At 43.5% G+C, this 17,538-nt stretch overlaps 1 protein-coding gene across 1 annotated transcript in view; it reads right to left on the reverse strand.

The window, feature by feature from the left end:
- The window catches only part of LOC126177795 (locomotion-related protein Hikaru genki-like), a 590,640-nt gene that overhangs the window by 293,845 nt on the left and 279,257 nt on the right, over positions 1-17,538 (reverse strand). The gene's annotated exons all lie outside the window — the stretch shown is intronic.

Consider the following 17,538-nt stretch of genomic DNA (forward strand, 5'->3'; position numbering starts at 1 on the left):
AAGCGGCAGTTGTAGAAGTTTCTTACCTCGATTTCTGGAAAAGTATGCATTTTCGGACCCTATACCTGATGATGAAAAATGCTCTATTTACAATTATCTATCGATCCCGCCAATTTTGAGTCGATTGTTCGTCACAACCTTTAGGGGTGATTTTCTCAAAATTGCGGGGGTGTTGACCCAAAATATCTTAGATTCCTTCGTTTTAGGTTGTACACAAGTAACCTGCCAAATTTGAGCTGAATCGGTTGGCCGTGTCTGAGGCCTTCCCCTTGTCAGAGCAAAAAACTCCAAATGAATATATATAAAACTTTTTTGACCGTATCCGGCATACAGCTGCTTGAAAATCTCTGGCGCTAGTCTTACTGGAAATACATAAGACTTTGTGTTGCTACAGGAATACCCTCTAAATATTCTGGTATCATATTTTTAAGCAAATCAAGAAACCGTACTCCATTAAGACGGTTATCTAAAACAACTGCACCTATGAGTTTGTCATAAAAAATATCGCACGACATGCTCACAGAGATAGGTCCTTCAGATTTGTTTCCACAGTATCGTGCAAATTTTCATCAGCCAACACATTGCTATAGATGCCGTTGCGGCTAACTAATGTTGACTCATCGGTGAACAGAATACGTGGCGCACAGCATTCCTACGAGTGAGCTCGCATAAGCATCACAGCAGCTGCATACAAGAGCTGCAAAATGCAGTTGAGTCATTGATCATCTATTGTGAAGGGATGACTAAACGAAACATTAGATGACAATATTTGTCCTGTTCTCCATTGTTTTCATTAGTTTTCTCAGAAACTATTACAATCAGGGCTTATGTTCATATGATGTCTTTCTGTTCAGAATCACCAACACTACCACACCTCAATGCACGTACCTTTCCTTCTGTTTCACTCTTTATAAATGCACTGAAGTACTTCTCGCCATAGACTAATATCTAAGAAAGTAAAATAAAAACCACAAATTTAGTCTACACTGCCGACTACGGATGCTTCAGCCAACGAAGAGACAGTAAACAGTAAAGTAAGGACTTTGAATCTTGCTATAAGACAAGTGTTTTTAAGAGAGCAATTAAAGTGTAAATTCTTAAGAAGAGCTACACTCCTTATTCTATGAGTCGCCAACGCGGCATGACGACACATCATTTGCCACAGCTTGATTATTCTTCATAGGGCGTTATGACTGTCAGGAGACTTTACTCTGGTAAATTTGTTTCAACAGGAACTTTAAATCATGCTTTCAATCATTTATAAAGCGTAAATTGAATTTCATTTGTTATATTAACTGCTTCTTCATAGTAAAATATATTTTTGCGAATACTTTTTTCATTTGTAATCGCTTTCATCCTTTAAGTGCTCATGTGTGCTATACATTAGCCTACAATGCTACGAAAAGCTTACATTTAGTATTTTATTTTTAACTATAGATAAATTTTCAGTTGCATTATTTGTGACTATTATTACCTCGTTCTACGTGTTTAGAGCCCACTAAAAGTTGTATCCGACAGGTAGGTACTGACAGGAATTAGTTTACAGCTCAGAACAGTCATACTGTAGCACTGTGTGGCAGTGATTACCTGTTTCAATGAATGTCAGTACTTGTTCCAGTCAGAGAGCGATTGACGCTAATTCTGCGAACAACAAAAATTTTCAGTTTCTACTTTATTGGAAGATTGTGAATAAATACTGTAGTTTATATGCCAGTTTCCTTACTCTTAATACTTTTAGTCAAATTTTCATTCAGTTTTAAAGATCATTTGTTTCTAATATTAAATTTTTTGTACAAACGCGGCCATCTGTGGTAGATGTGATACCAGTGAGGCTCCTGTTTCGTTACAATACGTACCCCACAAGCCACCATACACTGCATAGCCCCTTGTGTCACTGTTGGCCATTCGCTTTGCTGTTCCACTCACAAATGCAGGGAGGAAAACACGACTTCAGTATGGTCGCCCACGAGCAGTGGTTTCTCTTGTCTTCGCGGTCCATACGTGAGATTAATGTTGGTGGCAGTAGGAGCATTCTGCTGTGTCGTATTGTTAGTGAAAAGAAAGATTGTCGGTATGCCTCTGTGTGGGCTCTAATCTCTCTGATCTTATCCTCATGGTCTCTTCGCGAGATATACGTAGGAGGGAGCAATATACTGCTTGATGATTCGAAACTTCAGCAAAAGCCCGTACCGAACTACTGAGCGTCTCTCTTGCAGAGTCTTCCACTGTAGTTCATCATCTCCGTAACGCTTTCGCCATTACTAAATGATACTGTAACGAAGCGCGCTGCTCTCTGTTGGATCTTCTCTATCTCTTCTATCAACCCTATCTGATACGAATCCCACACCTGTGAGCAGTATTCAAGCAGTGGGCGAACAAGTGTACTGTAAACTACTTCCTTTGTCTTCGGACTGCATTTCCTTAGGATTCTTCCAATGAATCTCAGACTGGCATCTGTCTTACCGACGGTTAATTTTATATGGGCATTCCATTTTAAATCACTCCTAATGCCTACTCCCAGATAATTTATGGAATTAACTGCTTCCAGTTGCTGACCTGCTATATTGTAGCTAAATGATAAAGGATATTTCTTTCTATGTGTTCGTAGCACATTGCACTTGTCTACATTGAGATTCAATTGCCATTCCCTGCACCATGCGTCAATTCGTAGCAGATCTTCCTGCATTTCAGTACAATTTTGCGTTGTTACAACTTCTTAATATATTACAGCATCATCCGCAAAAAGCCTCAGTGAACTTCCGATGTTATGCACAAGGTCATTTATATATTTGTGAATAGCAACGGTCCTACGACACTCCCCTGCGGCACACCTGAAATCACTCTTACTTCGGAAGACTTCTCTCCATTGAGAATGACATGCTGCGTTCTGTTATCTAGGAACTCTTCAATCCAAACACACAATTGGTCTGATAGTCCATTTGCTTTTACTTTGTCATTACACGACTGTGGGGAACTCTATCAAACGCCTTGCGGAAGTCAAGAAACACGGCATCTACCTGGGAACCCGTGTCTATGGCCTTCTGAGTCTCGTGGAGATACACTCGCGTCTATCTGGAACCTAACAGTAACAAAACTAGCAGGACGCCGCTGAACTGTTTTGATATCTACTTTTGACATGACCTGGTGAGGATCCTAGACGTTCGAGCAGTGCACAGTGGGTCCTACAACTGTTCCGCAAGCAGTCGCCATTTTAGGTGAGTTACAGTTTCCTGGAATTTTCCGATTCACTACACCCTATCTTACGTGCCGATTTTTTTTTTATGTCGCCTTGCAGCGTTGCCGTTTGATATTTAGTCGATGTGCCTGCGTCCTGCAGCAGACTACTAACACCATATTAGAAAATTGCGTCATTTTATTTCCTATTCATCTTCAGTAACTTAATTTTTCCACATTTGAAGCAAGCTGCCATTCACCACACCACGTGGAAATTCTACCCTCGTGTATGCTCCTGTAGCCGCTCAAGGATGACACTTTCCCGTACACTACAGCATCATCAGCAGATAGTCCCAAATTGTAGCTCACTTTATCCATCGGATCGTTCATGTATATGTGGAGAACAAGAGCGGTGCTGTCACACTTTCCGAGGACTATCCTGGCGATATATTTGCGTTAAATGCTTGCCGTCCACGACAACGTACTATGTGATTTTACATCAGAACTCTCCAATACCTAGTACAACAAGTATATAATTTATAGAACTGCGGGCCGGCCGGTGTGGCCGAGCGGTTCTAGGCGCTTCTGTCTGGAACCGCGCGACCGCTATGGTCGCAGGTTCGAATGCTGCCTCGGGCATGGATGTGTGTGATGCACTTAGGTTAGTTAGGTTTAAGTAGTTCTAAGTTCTAGGGAACTGATGACCGCAGATGTTAAGTCCCATAGTGCTCAGAGCCATTTGAACGATAGAACTGCGTCCCAAGATGAAGAAACGTGGAAGATCTATTTTTGAAATAATAATGGAATCCGCTGTCTCCTCTGCTAACTTACTAGATATTATAACTATACATTCTGTTCACAATTGTTACCACCGAGTGCGAAGCCCTTCCCGACAGTGTCCAGAAACATGTGAGATACGGGGACTTGCGGACACAGGAGATTTGCGGACACGTTACGTAAGCGTGGTGGTGGCTGCGAGAAATGTTTAAGCTACACAGAGCTACTTCCATTGAGAGGCCGCTCTCGATCACGTGTGCGCTAGTCAAGTAATGCGCGTTAATCAAGGCATACGTGTATGGAATGGGGACTCTTCATAATAAAGGTACAGTAGTTCCTCTCACGGAAAATATGAGGAGACCCTTATGTTTATCAGACCGGACTAATATCTGTTCACAAGTAATATATTCAAAAGCAAGGAAGGCTACTGAGTCCTCGCATATCGTTTGGTTCAAACTATTATACTGAAATAACACTACCAGCAAAAATTTTAAGTTATATTAATAAATAAAACGTAATTCAGTTACAGCAAAAAAAATGATGACTGCTATGTAAAAATAAACGTGAATTACTCGTGCTGATTTCCCGGAGTAAGTAAAATGTTTTAAAAGTAGATGTAATACAATATACACAAAAAAGTCTTTGTTTGCTGTTTACCTTAAATATAGTCAATTCTTGAAAAGGTCAGTCCTTAACAGTTTTATAGAATTTACTTTCGCAGTTTGTCTCTGTGTGATTTTCACTACTTATACCTGTTCCTTATGGACAATTTTCTAACATTGTACTCTTATCTACCATGGTAGAGAGACAATCATTACCACCTCGAAAAAAGGATGTGATGTGTTTAACACGAAAAAGGCAAAGTGTTCAAATAACAGTACCTGTTTCCTAGTACATAAACAAACAGAAGGCATTGTTTGCCGTCAGAATATGCCTGAAATAACCGTACATACTTCCATCCTAGTTTTCTTACAACAAATTGGAAATAAAACAATGTCCTCCTTCCGTAGAATTTTTGAACGATATTTTATACAACATTCCTAGGTAGTGAAAGTCTATGCAATAATAATTTTAGTTACCACTTATTAAAGTTGTTAATAAACAATTCTCAGGAACATATGCTTTAATTTTAAGTATACAAATCAAAAAAAGTTTTGCATCACCTCGGTCCTGAGAGTTCCGGAACCTGTAGAGAAAATTGGAATAGAGATCAGCATAAACATCATTTCCGCCTGTTTCATTTCTCATGAGAACCACACATTGCATGTTGTACCACCATACAGCGTGACCTTCAGAGGTGGCTGTACACACCGGTACTTATAATACCCAGTAGCACGTCCTCGTGCATTGATGCGTGCCTGTATTCGTCGCGGCATACTATCCACAAGTTCACCAAAGCACTGATGGTCCAGATTGTCCCACTCCTCACCGGCGATTCGGAGTAGGTCCCTCAGAGTGGCTGGTGGGTCACGTCATCCATAAACAGCGCTTTTCAGTCTCTCCCAGGCATGTTAGATAGGGTTCGTGTATGGAAAACATGCTGACCACTGTAGTCGAGCAATGTCGTTATCCCGAAGGAAGTCATTCACAAGATGTTCATGATGGGGATGCGAATTGTCGTCCATGAAGACGAATGCCTCGCAAATATGCCGTTGATATGGTTGCACTATAGGTCGGAGGATGGCATTCACGTATCGTAAAGCCGTTACAGTACCTCCCATGACCACCAGCGGCATACGTCTGCCCCACATAATGCCACCCCAAAATAGCAGGGAACCTCCAACTTGCTGCACTCGCTGGACAGTGTGTCCATGGCGTTGAGCCTGACCGGGTTACCTCCAAACACGTCTGTGACGATTGTCTGGTTGAAGGCAATTGCGACACACTTTGGTGAAGAGAACGTGATGCCAATCCTGAGCGGTCCATTCGGCATGTTGTTGGGCCCATCTGTACCGCTCTGTAAGGTGTCGTGGTTGTGAAGATGGACGTCGCCTTGGACGTCGGGAGTGAGGTTGGGCATCATGCAGTCAGTTGCATACGGTTTGAGTCGTAACATGTCGTCCCGTGGCTGCACGAAAAGCAATATTCAACATGGTGTCGTTGCTGTCAGGGTTCTTCCGAGTTATAATCCGCAGGTTGCGGTCATCCACTGCAGTAGTAGCCCTTGGACGGCCTGAGCGAGGCAGGTCATCGACAGTTCCTGTCTCTCTGTATCTCCTCCTTGTCCGAAAAACATAGCTTTGTTTCACTCCGAGATGCCTGGACACTTCCCTTGTTGAGAGCCCTTCCTGGCACAAAGTAACAATGCTGACGCTATCGAACAGTGGTATTGACCATCTAGGCATGGTTGACCTACAGACAACACGAGCCGTCTACCTCCTTCCTGGTGGAATGACTGGAACTGATCGGCTGTCGGATCCCCTCCGTCTAGTAGGCGCTGCTCATGCATGGTTGTTTACATCTCTGAGCGGGTTTAGTGACATCTCTGAACAGTCAAAGGGACTGTGTCTGTGATACAGTATCCACAGTCAACGTCTATCTTCAGGAGTTCTGGGAACTGAGGCGATGCAATACTTTTTTGATGTGTGTATTAAAACACAGCTTCAGTTTGTCGAATTACATCACAGCAGTGTTCCACATTGCAACTGAAGAAAAGTCCTGCCACTTCCAACAGCACATCGTACTGATGCAATAAGTGGTAGTGTGTAAAATGCACAAGGTGTACAACTTTGCTTCCACCGTTTTTTCCCCAACATCAGGGGCTTTAATGAAACGTTTCCTAGTATGTTTTGACCTTTTTGCAACATGGGGTCGAGCGTTGTCGTGCAGCAAAATCACTTTATCGTGCTTCTCACTGTATTGCATCCGTTTTTCTTTTAATGCTCTGCTTTAACGCATTAATTGCGTTTGATAACGAGCACCTGTGATTGTTTCATTTGGTTTTAACGCACATATGGTGCCGAGCTGGTACCACGAAATGCAGAGCATATTCTTGGAGCCGTGAATATTCGATTTGGCCATCGACGTGGAAGCATGGCCGGTATATTCCCGTGATTTGTGCTTTTGGAGATATCATAATGAACCCATTTTTCGTTCCCGGTCACAATGCGATGCAGAAGCCCCTTCCGTTTTTGCCTCTGAAGCAATTGTTCACAAACACACAAACGCCGTTCAACGTCTGACCTTGACGCGTTTTGAAATGGCTTGCTGTGTAACTCCCACTAATCGTAACAATTCTTCTTCATATCGAAACAAAACAGTAACACCTCCCGCAAATGACGAGAATTAGGCTCGTAAACTGACATTTTCAGTGAACAGGTTTATGATGCAGACACAATCGACTAATGTTTGAATGAGGTTATGTTGACCAAGGTCCAAGCTAACTGCCTCTGCGATCTGTTTTTTGACCGCTACTTACCGCTGTCGCCACCTATCGGCAAACGGTGGAAGCAAAGATGTACACCCTGTACATGAGTCTAAAGAAATTATAAATGAACCTGGACATCAAGCTGTAGCAATATGTTAATACGTGCTGAACAAAAATTGAAATCTGTATATAAATTTCTGAAAAGACAACAAGCTATGTTTACCATTCACTCAAGATTTATTGTTGTAACGGTGCTTCTGGAGTACATGGGTTGATTACTTTTACAGATCAACAACAGAGACCGTTGTAAGGTTCCAGGCGTCGACTCATGCCGAACCACACATTTTAGTACATGGTGTAGCCTGGACAGACGGCAATGCAGGCAGCTAGTCGATCGCACAGATGGCGAATACTGTCGTGGAATATGTTATGCTACGCGTCTTCAAGAGTTGCTGGTTGACGAAAAGCACGAGTCACTTCTTGTCCCAGCATGTCCTCGATAGCAGACAAATCCTGAGATCGTACTGGCCAAAGAAGTTGCCGCACGTCTCGCTGAGCACGTTGAGTACCACGAGCAGTGCGTAGGCGAGGATTAACCGTTTGGAACAACACATTCTTCCTATTTCAAGAACGGCATAAAGCGAGTTTAACAACATTCTGCACATACCGAGCGCTAGTTAGCGTGCTCTCCAGAAACACCAAAGGTGAACGAGAGCTGTAGCTTATCGCTCGCCAGACCATAAAGCCTGGGGTAGGGCCAGTTTGTCGTGGACGTACGCAGTCTACAAGACAGCGGTCATCTGGTCCACGTCGTAGGCGCAAAAGGACATCACTTGGCTTGCAGGCAAAATCCGCTTTCGTCGCAATTCTGGTGTGATTGGGAGACGAGCTAGAGGAGAGCATACCCCTCCCTAAGTCCCACTGTTAACAACCGCTTCTCAACGATTCTTGGTGACACGTCTGGGTTCACAAGCCCTGTTACCCGTTCTGTGGTATCTCTATCATCAGCCAATCCTGCCCTTATAGTGTGACGGTCCTGGTGGGGGTCTGTGCTGAGTGAACGTCCAGAACCTCTACTGTTGTGATAACGTTGATGTGACCACGGTTGCCAGTATCGTTGCACAACTGACGCAGCACGTCCAACTTATGTGGCAATTCTCAGAAAGGACCGTCCCGTCACTTAGAAGGCCACAATTTGACCACTTTCAAACGCGCTCAGTTGGTTGTAGAAAGCACGAGTGCGTCTCTGTGACATTGGTTGCCTGCTTACTCCACACGTTTGCACCACAGCGAGCCTTCTGGCTGTAAGCTTCCCTAATAGAAGATAGACACAGATGGCGCCCTGGTACCTGCTAAACTACGCTATCTGTTGGTATATCAACATCTGCTATCCCACAGACGGTATTGTCATGATTGGATCAAAATCGACTTCGTCTTTCCAGATGTATTATTTTTTTCCGGCAGTGCGTTGGAGGTTTTTATCCCTATTTGCTTGTAGAGGGTGTGGAAGAAACAATGAGCGGTTTTAAGTTGATCGCCATTGTTGAGCACCACTATGGGCTGATACAAGTGGTGTCCGCAAATCTCTGGAAACCCTGTTGCTCTCATATTTCTGCGTCCGAAATTCTCCTGCACTGCTTGACACCAGCCCAGATGATATAATTGCAGATTGGTCGATACAATGTCCAAATACTACAACAAATATTAGCGAACGACGTAGCACAATGGCTAGCACACTGGTTTAAAATTCTGTAGGACGACTGTTCAAACTAGCGTTCAGCCATCCTGATTTAGATTTTCCGTGATTTCCCTAAACCACATGAGGTGAAAGCCGAGATGGTTCCTTTGAAAACGGCAGAGCCGATTTCCCACTCCATCTTTCCCTAATCCGAGCTTACGCTCCGTCTCTAATGACCTCGTTGTCGGTGGGATGTGACACACTAATCCCCTCCTCCACCTAAAACAAACATTACTCTCGCCGAAAAATCCGTTATACTGTGCCTTCGGAACGTCTTTGTGCACTGGAATACGGACTATTAACGTAGATCACGTGAAAGCTCGAAACAAAGTTGTCAGGACACAAGGTGGTAAGAACGTTTTTCTCATAATTGTGCGATTTTATTTGGATTCATTCTACTGTTGCATAATTTTCAACTGTTTGGTTCAAATGATGATAGCTATCTAAAGTGTTGTCGAGTAATTAGATGACAAATTTGTTTTTAAAGTGTGATGCTTTCATGTGAGGAAAGTGCCTTTCTTATTTAAAATGTGTTACGGAGAGGCGATAAATACATGAATTCATTGCAGGAGGGGATAGCAACACTACTGGCCATTAAAACTGCTACACCAAGAAGAAATGCAGATGATAAAAGGGTACTCGTTGGACAAATACATTATACTAGAACTGACATGTGATTACATTTTCACGCAATTTGGGTGCATAGATCCTGAGAAATCAGTACGCAAAACAACCACCTCTGGCCCTAATAACGGCCTTCATACGCCTCGCCATTGAGTCAAACAGAGCTTGGATGGCGTGTACAGGTACAGCTGCCCATGCAGCTTCAACACGATGCCACAGTACAGCAAGAGTAGTGACTGGCGTATTGTGACGAGCCAGTTTGCTCGGCCACCACTGACCAGACGTTTTCAATTGGTGAGAGATCCGCAGATGTGCTGTCCAGGGCAGCAGTCGAACATTTTCTGTATCCAAAAAGGTCCGTACAGGACCTGCAACACGCGGTCGTGCATTATCCTGCTGAAATGTAGGGTTTCTCAGGGATCGAAGGAAGGGTAGAGCCACGGGTCGTAACACATCTGAAATGCAACGTCCACTGTTCAAAGTGCCGTCAATGCGAACAAGAGGTGACCGAGACATCTAACCAATGGGACCACATACCATCACGCCGGGTGATACGCCAGCATGGCTATGACGAATACACGCTTCCAATAGGCGTGGTCTCCGAGCTGATAGTCCACGCTGCTGCAAAAGTCGTCGAACTGTTCGTGCAGATGGTTGTTTTCTTGCAAACGTCTCCATCTGTAGACTCAGGGATCGAGACGTGGCTGCACTATCCGTTACAGCCATGCGGATAAGATGCCTGTCATCTCGACTGCTAGTGATATGAGGCCGTTGGTATCCAGCACGGCGTTCCGTATTACCCTCCTGAACCCACCGGTTCCATATTTTGTTAACAGTCATTGGATCTCGACCAACGCGAGCAGCAATATCGCGATACTATAAACCGCAGTCGTCATAGGCTACAAACCGACCTTTATCAAAGTCGGAAACGTGATGGTACGCATTTGGCCTCCTTACAAGAGGCATCACAACAACGTTTCACCAGGGAACGCCGGTCAACTGCTGTTTGTGTATGAGAAATCGGTTGGAAACTTTCCTCATGTCAGCACGTTATAGGTGTCGCTACCGGCGCCAACCTTGTGTGAATGCTCTGAAAAGCTAATCATTTGCATATCACAGCATCTTCTACCTGTCGGTTAGATTTCGCGTCTGTAGCACGTCATATTCGTGGTGTAGCAATTTTAATGGCCAGTAGTGTAGAAAATTCCCATAACAGCTGTACCTCAGGGTAACGCAGTTTGTCGACATGCTGAGAGATTTTGAGAGCCAGGCTCAACGTTGGATGCCAAACGAACTAGAAGACCACCTAAATTGAACCAAAAGAAGGTGTTGGTTATTCATGACTATGCAGCAGAGTCCAGCAGAATCAGTGCATAAATTGGCACAAGGAAAATCTGTCGAAGTTGCACCACGCATAAAGTGGTTAGGCAAACGCTGAAAGTGTACCGAATAAAATGACAGCAGTGCAGGATTGAAAGATATGACCCATGGGAAGCGAATCTGTTATCGGAAATGGTTTGCATCTTGTATTGAGAGGAATACCATTGTATTCTTGATGTCACCTTCTCCACTAACGAAAAAAAAAATCACAGCACCAAGAAACAGTTGTGAGACATAAAGAACGTTGATATGCGTGTTTCCACGTCTGAAGAATGATGTGTTATTTAAATTTAGTTCCAGTCGCATAAGGGTGCCGCTAGTAGCAACACCCGGAGGATGCAAATATTTGCATCAAATACACACTGTAGCGCCCGTGAGCGTTAGTTAACTTTGAGACTGGTTGTGATGAGTTGATGTCAATCAAAAATACGTTTAAGGTGACAAAGACGTCATTATTGACACATGACTGAGATTGGAAGGGGTCATATAACAGAGATACGAAAAGCCGGATGCTACTTCTGCCATATAGCAGAAAGACTTACATGAATACGTCCAATACACGTAACAGCGGAGGTCACGTGAGTGTACGGTCGCAAGGCGCCCTGCAACGTGCATACCACTGACCCCCAGCCACCGCTATTTCTGACTTCAGTGGTGTCAAGCGAGAGATCTTCGGACGGCAGGGTTGTGGTCTATTGTGCATTTTTAATGAAATGCAGTTCTATCACAGTGCCAGTACGCTCATGTGTTGGTTAGAAGGAGGCCAACAGGAGCACTCTCGTGGTTATCCTAAGCACTTTGACTCCAAATTTGAACGTCGATTTCATGATTCAACCTATCGTGCTTATATTCGTGCACGGCATTCCAGGGACTATTTTCCACCAGGATAACGCTCTCCCGCAAACAGCTGTTGCTTTGATGAATTCTTCTTAGGTTATCGTCTTGTCGTAACGTATCAATGTGTTTCGTATCCATCATGTTATGGCCAGAAGATGATGGCTACGAAACTCATTGAAAGGTTGCCACCAGACGACGCCACCACTCGACTGATAACCCGAGAAGAATTCATCAGTGGAATACGCTGAGAAAGATTGCAATCGCAGCTGTTGCTTTGGCCAGCTAGAAGGCAAGCTCTTTGAATCAAGCGCATGTAGACATCATCGGACGACAACTCCAGCGTCATCCACAAGCACCATTAACCGCCCCTATATTGGCCGACCAAGAGCTGTAACCTTGGAGCTCCACCCCACAAACTGATATCTGACACCTATACAGCACTATGCATGCACATATAGATATTTGCATTCAACGCATTTGCATTTCACATTTGCAACAGTTTATCTCGCGCGTACATTAAACTGTGATCTAGCAATTTTAATGACTAAAATATGTTACCTAGACAACTGTATTCCCAAAACTGCATTACTCTAAATTAATTACTTTTTTATTGTTGCAATGTCATTTGCCTCAGCGTGTACAGTCGAGGCCTGGTTCCACTTATCTGGTCATATTACACCCCAACCACACGTTTATAACTAAACGAAGGATCTTCATGCTGTATTTCCAAAGCCATTTCATGGTGTGAAAAATGGAGTGGTTTGCGACACTCCAATGGTGTATTATTGTACCATTGCATTTTGTAGAAACCATTAACACAGAAAGTAATTTTTTAATGGTACACAATTTCTTTGGCCATCAGAAGATGAAATCAGTTGCTCATGGTGTAGGCAACAGAACACTACTGCACACACAGCTAACCACATGATGTGTCTTCTGGCAGAGTTTCGGGGGAACGTATCATCTCAAAACGTGTGGTGCCCTGGCTCACCGGACCGTATTCCGCACTCTCGAGAGCAACAAACCTGCAGTGTCTCGGAGTCGCCCAATCTCGCTTTGTAACTCACATGTAAAAATTGAAATAAGTGGGTACGTGAGAGTCATTTCACAATCACAACTGCAGAAAGTTTCTTCCAATAAAATTAAACGGGTGAAGACTTGAAGAAGCCATCTGTAGACGTCATTTCCAAAATATCCTGTAAGTGCACTGCAACTTTTCGATAACCCTGTAGTTACGGCATAATGATTGGCAAAGCCATTTCAGAGCAAGAGTCACTGTACATTGCACGTTGAGTAAGGCAGGATTCTGCAAGCAGTGTGCCGCCACAAAGTGAAGGCTGTGTGTGACGCCAGCATTATATATTACTGTAAGAAATTAAAGGATTTTTATTTTATACTGAAGCGCCACAGAAACTGATATAGACTTCCGTATTCATATATGGAGATATGTAAACAGACAAGCGACAAGATGAAGTGGGGATTTTCCCGTACGACTATTTCACGAGTGTACCGTGAATGTCAGGAATCCGGCAAAACAACAAATCTGCGACATCGTTGCGGCCGGAGTAGTAGTCACTGAAAACTTTTTGTATGACAACTCAAGCACAATACAGCACCAAAACGACTACACTAGATGTTAAATAAATAAATATTTATACGATGCAAAACTGTGTCTAAGATGGCATTTCAAAATCTATGTTCCCGTGGCCACTGTCGCTCAAATTGAAATAACTGAAGTACAAGAATAGGCCATTTGCATCGAAACATGTTTATAAGAATATGTAATGAGAAGTGTGCTATGAAATGACTATGCATGGTTCTGGATAGTTAGAAGACATTTATCCAACTATGTTGAGTAGAAGAGCACATTTTTCTACGAAGATTAGGTATAGGAGCTATTTCCATTAACGCTCTCATAGCCATCTGTGTATTTTGTATGAATCATACTGCCAGCAAGATGTGGTTAATTAAAGCATAATCCCAACGTTTTCCTACTCCGATATAAGAAAATCATGGACATTATAGTTGAGCTTTATGAGATTGGTACTTGATTCCAAAAACATTTTTTTTTTCACAAAGCAAGAGTTTGATTGTAACCCCATACTGTTTGGATTCCTGTAAAACACGTGTAATGCGTGAAATGTTCTTCTGTGAGTTAAGGTTTCTTGTATTCTGGGATATCCGTGATCAATAGTGCCAGATACGCACTAGTAATCAAATTATGCACCCGCTTGTCTGAGACAGGCTGAAAGGAAAGTCTTACAAAGTCATGCAGTTATTGAATCATGTGGAGTTTTCTACAATACAACTGATCGAGCCCATATTATTTGCAGCTTCTGTAATGATTCGTTATTGCTGATGTTTCGTTGCTATCCTAAATAATGCGAGGGCATGTTGAAAACTGATGCCTCCAAATTTTTTATTTGAGGCAATTAAAGCTTTTTAAATAAGCCGAAATTACTAACACTGTACAGCTTAATTCGGCGGGTGTACAAACTCAGCCTAGTGACAAACACACTTCCACCAACGAGAGACCACTTTTTGATTCCGTTACTATAGAATGTTGACTTTGTTGACGGAGCTAGAAACTCACCTCTGCTTGCACCACTTCATCATTACCAAAGTTTCGGAAACAGACGAAAATCAGATAATTCCAAATCAACTGCCAAACTGGCAGGCAGCCCGAGGCTTCGGATCGTTGCAGATGTCTCAGGGATAGTGTGTGGTCTCGCATTGTCATGCTGAAGGAGAGTGTGCTCCATGTGCGGAGGAAGTCTTCGAATTCGAATCTCGATCTCAGCACTCTGTTTCTCGCGCGCTGACTTAGTTTCGTTACACACTACCATGATATGCGCTACAGTTCGGAGCCGTCAGGCTGCTGTTGTCTGCCAAATATATAGCCATGAAGAATTCAAATGTAGGATGTTAATAATATTTATTTCAACTAAAAAACTATAAGAGTTTTCACGTTATATATACGACAGCATTACTTCAGAGCAAGTCCTCGTATCTATGTTCTTCCTGTTACATTTTCGACTGGGCCCTTACTTTAACCTTTTTTTCGGTTCCATAAATATTCTTCGTTTATGCTCTTTAAAATTCGTTAAAGACTTATGCCTAATGTGTCACGTGTTTTGGTACAGAAATTAAGAGTAAGACCACTTTAAGAAAGTGAAAATTAAATAACGTACCTATTTCAATGATAATTCAATAGATTTTCTTGATGAATAACCAAGTGTAGGACCGGGGTGGGAGGGGTGGGGGGTGGAGGTTCTGATTCAGATTCTCATCTGGCGGACCAGATTTAGTTGTTTCGTAATTTCCCTACCTCGCTTACGGTGAGTAGTGGAATGGTTCCATTGAAGGGGCATAATCAACTTCTTTACCAACCCTTCACGAAAACGAACTTTTTGTCAGTCTGCAGTGAGCTCAACGTCTGTGGGGTGTTAAACTACAATCTCCCTTTCTCCTTAGGGAATAATAGGTGCAACACCACATGTAATTAATTTGCATCGTCTCGTCACTGAAGCGCGTCTTGAGTCAATTATTCGTGGCTATATGCAGGGAGCGTGTTGAGCCACAGTGGTAACATTTATTAGTGACTACGTCATATTAGTGTATATTAGAGAACGAAATCCTAGTTTCCTAGAGAGTAACGTAATATACACTGAAGCGGCAGAGAAACTGGTATAGGCAAGCGTATTCAGAGATCTGAAAACAGGCAGATTACGGTGCCGCGGTCGGCAGCGCCTATACAAGACAAGAAGTATCTGGCGCAGTTGTTAGATCGGTTACTGCTGCTACAATAATATGTTGTCAAGATTTAAGAGAGTTTAAACGTGGTGCTATAGTCGGCGCACGACCGGTGGGACACAGCTTCTCCGAGGTAACGATGAAGTGGGGATTTCCCCGTACGACCATTTCACGAGTGTACCGTGAATATCAGGAATCCGGTAAAGCATCAAATCTCCAATGTCGCTGCGACTGGAAAAAGATCCTGCAAGAAAGGGACCAACAACGACTGAAGAGAAACTTATACGGGACAGAAGTACAATCCGTGTGCAAATTGCTGCAGATTTCAATGCTGGGCCATCAACAAGTGTCAGCATGCAAACCATTCACGGAACACCATCGACTTGGGCTTTCAGAGCCGAAGGCACACTCGTGTACCCTTGATGACTGCACGACACACAAGCATTAAGTCTCACCTGGGCCCGTCAACACCAACACTGGAGTGTTGATGACTGGAAACATGTTGCCTGGTGGGACGAGTCTCGTTTCAAATTGTATCGAGCGGATGGTCTTGCACTAATATCGAGGGAACCTGATAAATCCATGGACCCTGCATGTGAGTAGGGGACACTTTAAACTGGTGGAGGCTCTGTAATATTGCGTGGCGTGTGCAGTAAGAGTGATACGTCGCCCCCAGTACGTCTAGATACAACTCTGATTGGTGACGCGTACGTAAGAATTCTCTCTGATCACCTGCATCCATTTATGTCCATTGTGCTTTCAGACGGACTTGGCCATTTCCAGCAGGACAATGCGACACGCCACACGTCCAGAATTGCTACAGATTGTCCCCAGAAATACTCTTCTGTGCTTAAACACTTCCGCTGGCCACCACATTCCCCATAAATGTACATTATTGAGGATAGCAGGAATGCCTTGCAACACGGTATTCAGAAGACATCTCCATCCCCTCGTACTCTTACGGATTTATGGACATCCCTGCAGGATTGAAGGTGTCAGTTCCCTCGATCACTACTTCAGGCATTAGAAGTGTCCATAACACGTCGTGTTGCGGCTCTTATGTGAACTCGCGGGGTTCTACACGATATTAGACAGATGTACTAGTTTCTTTGGCTTTTCAGTGTAGAACACCAACAACAGATTTTTTTTTTTGCCATCAGTCTACTGACTGGTTTGATGCGGCCCGCCACGAATTCCTTTCTTGTGCTAACCTCTTCATCTCAGAGTAGCACTTGCAACCTACGTCCTCAATTATTTGCTTGACGTATTCCAATCTCTGTCTTCCTCTACAGTTTTTGCCCTCTACAGCTCCCTCTAGTACCATGGAAGTCATTTCCTCATGTCTTAGCAGATGTCCTATCATCCTGTCCCTTCTCCTTATAAGTGTTTTCCACATATTCCTTTTCTCTCCGATTCTGCGTAGAACCTCCTCATTCCTTACCTTATCAGTCCACCTAATTTTCAACATTCGTCTATAGCACCACATCTCAAATGCTTCGATTCTCTTCTGTTCCGGTTTTCCCACAGTCCATGTTTCACTACCATACAATGCTGTACTCCAGACGTACATCCTCAGAAGTTTCTCCCTCAAATTAAGGCCGGTATTTGATATTAGTAGACTTCTCTTGGCCAGAAATGCCTTTTTTGCCATAGCGAGTCTGTGGTGTCACCGCCAGACAATACACTTGCTAGGTGGTAGCTTTAAATCGGCCGCGGTCCATTAGTACATGCCGGACCCGCGTGTCGCCACTCTCAGTGATCGCAGACCGAGCGCCACCACACGGCAGGTCTTTAGAGACGTACTAGCACTCGCCCCAGTTGTACGACGACTTTGCTAGCGACTACACAGACGAAGCCTTTCTCTCATTAGCCGAGAGATAGAATAGCC

The sequence above is a fragment of the Schistocerca cancellata genome, chromosome 1 (assembly GCF_023864275.1).
Source record: "Schistocerca cancellata isolate TAMUIC-IGC-003103 chromosome 1, iqSchCanc2.1, whole genome shotgun sequence".
In the NCBI taxonomy this organism is placed as follows: Eukaryota; Metazoa; Arthropoda; class Insecta; order Orthoptera; family Acrididae; genus Schistocerca; species Schistocerca cancellata.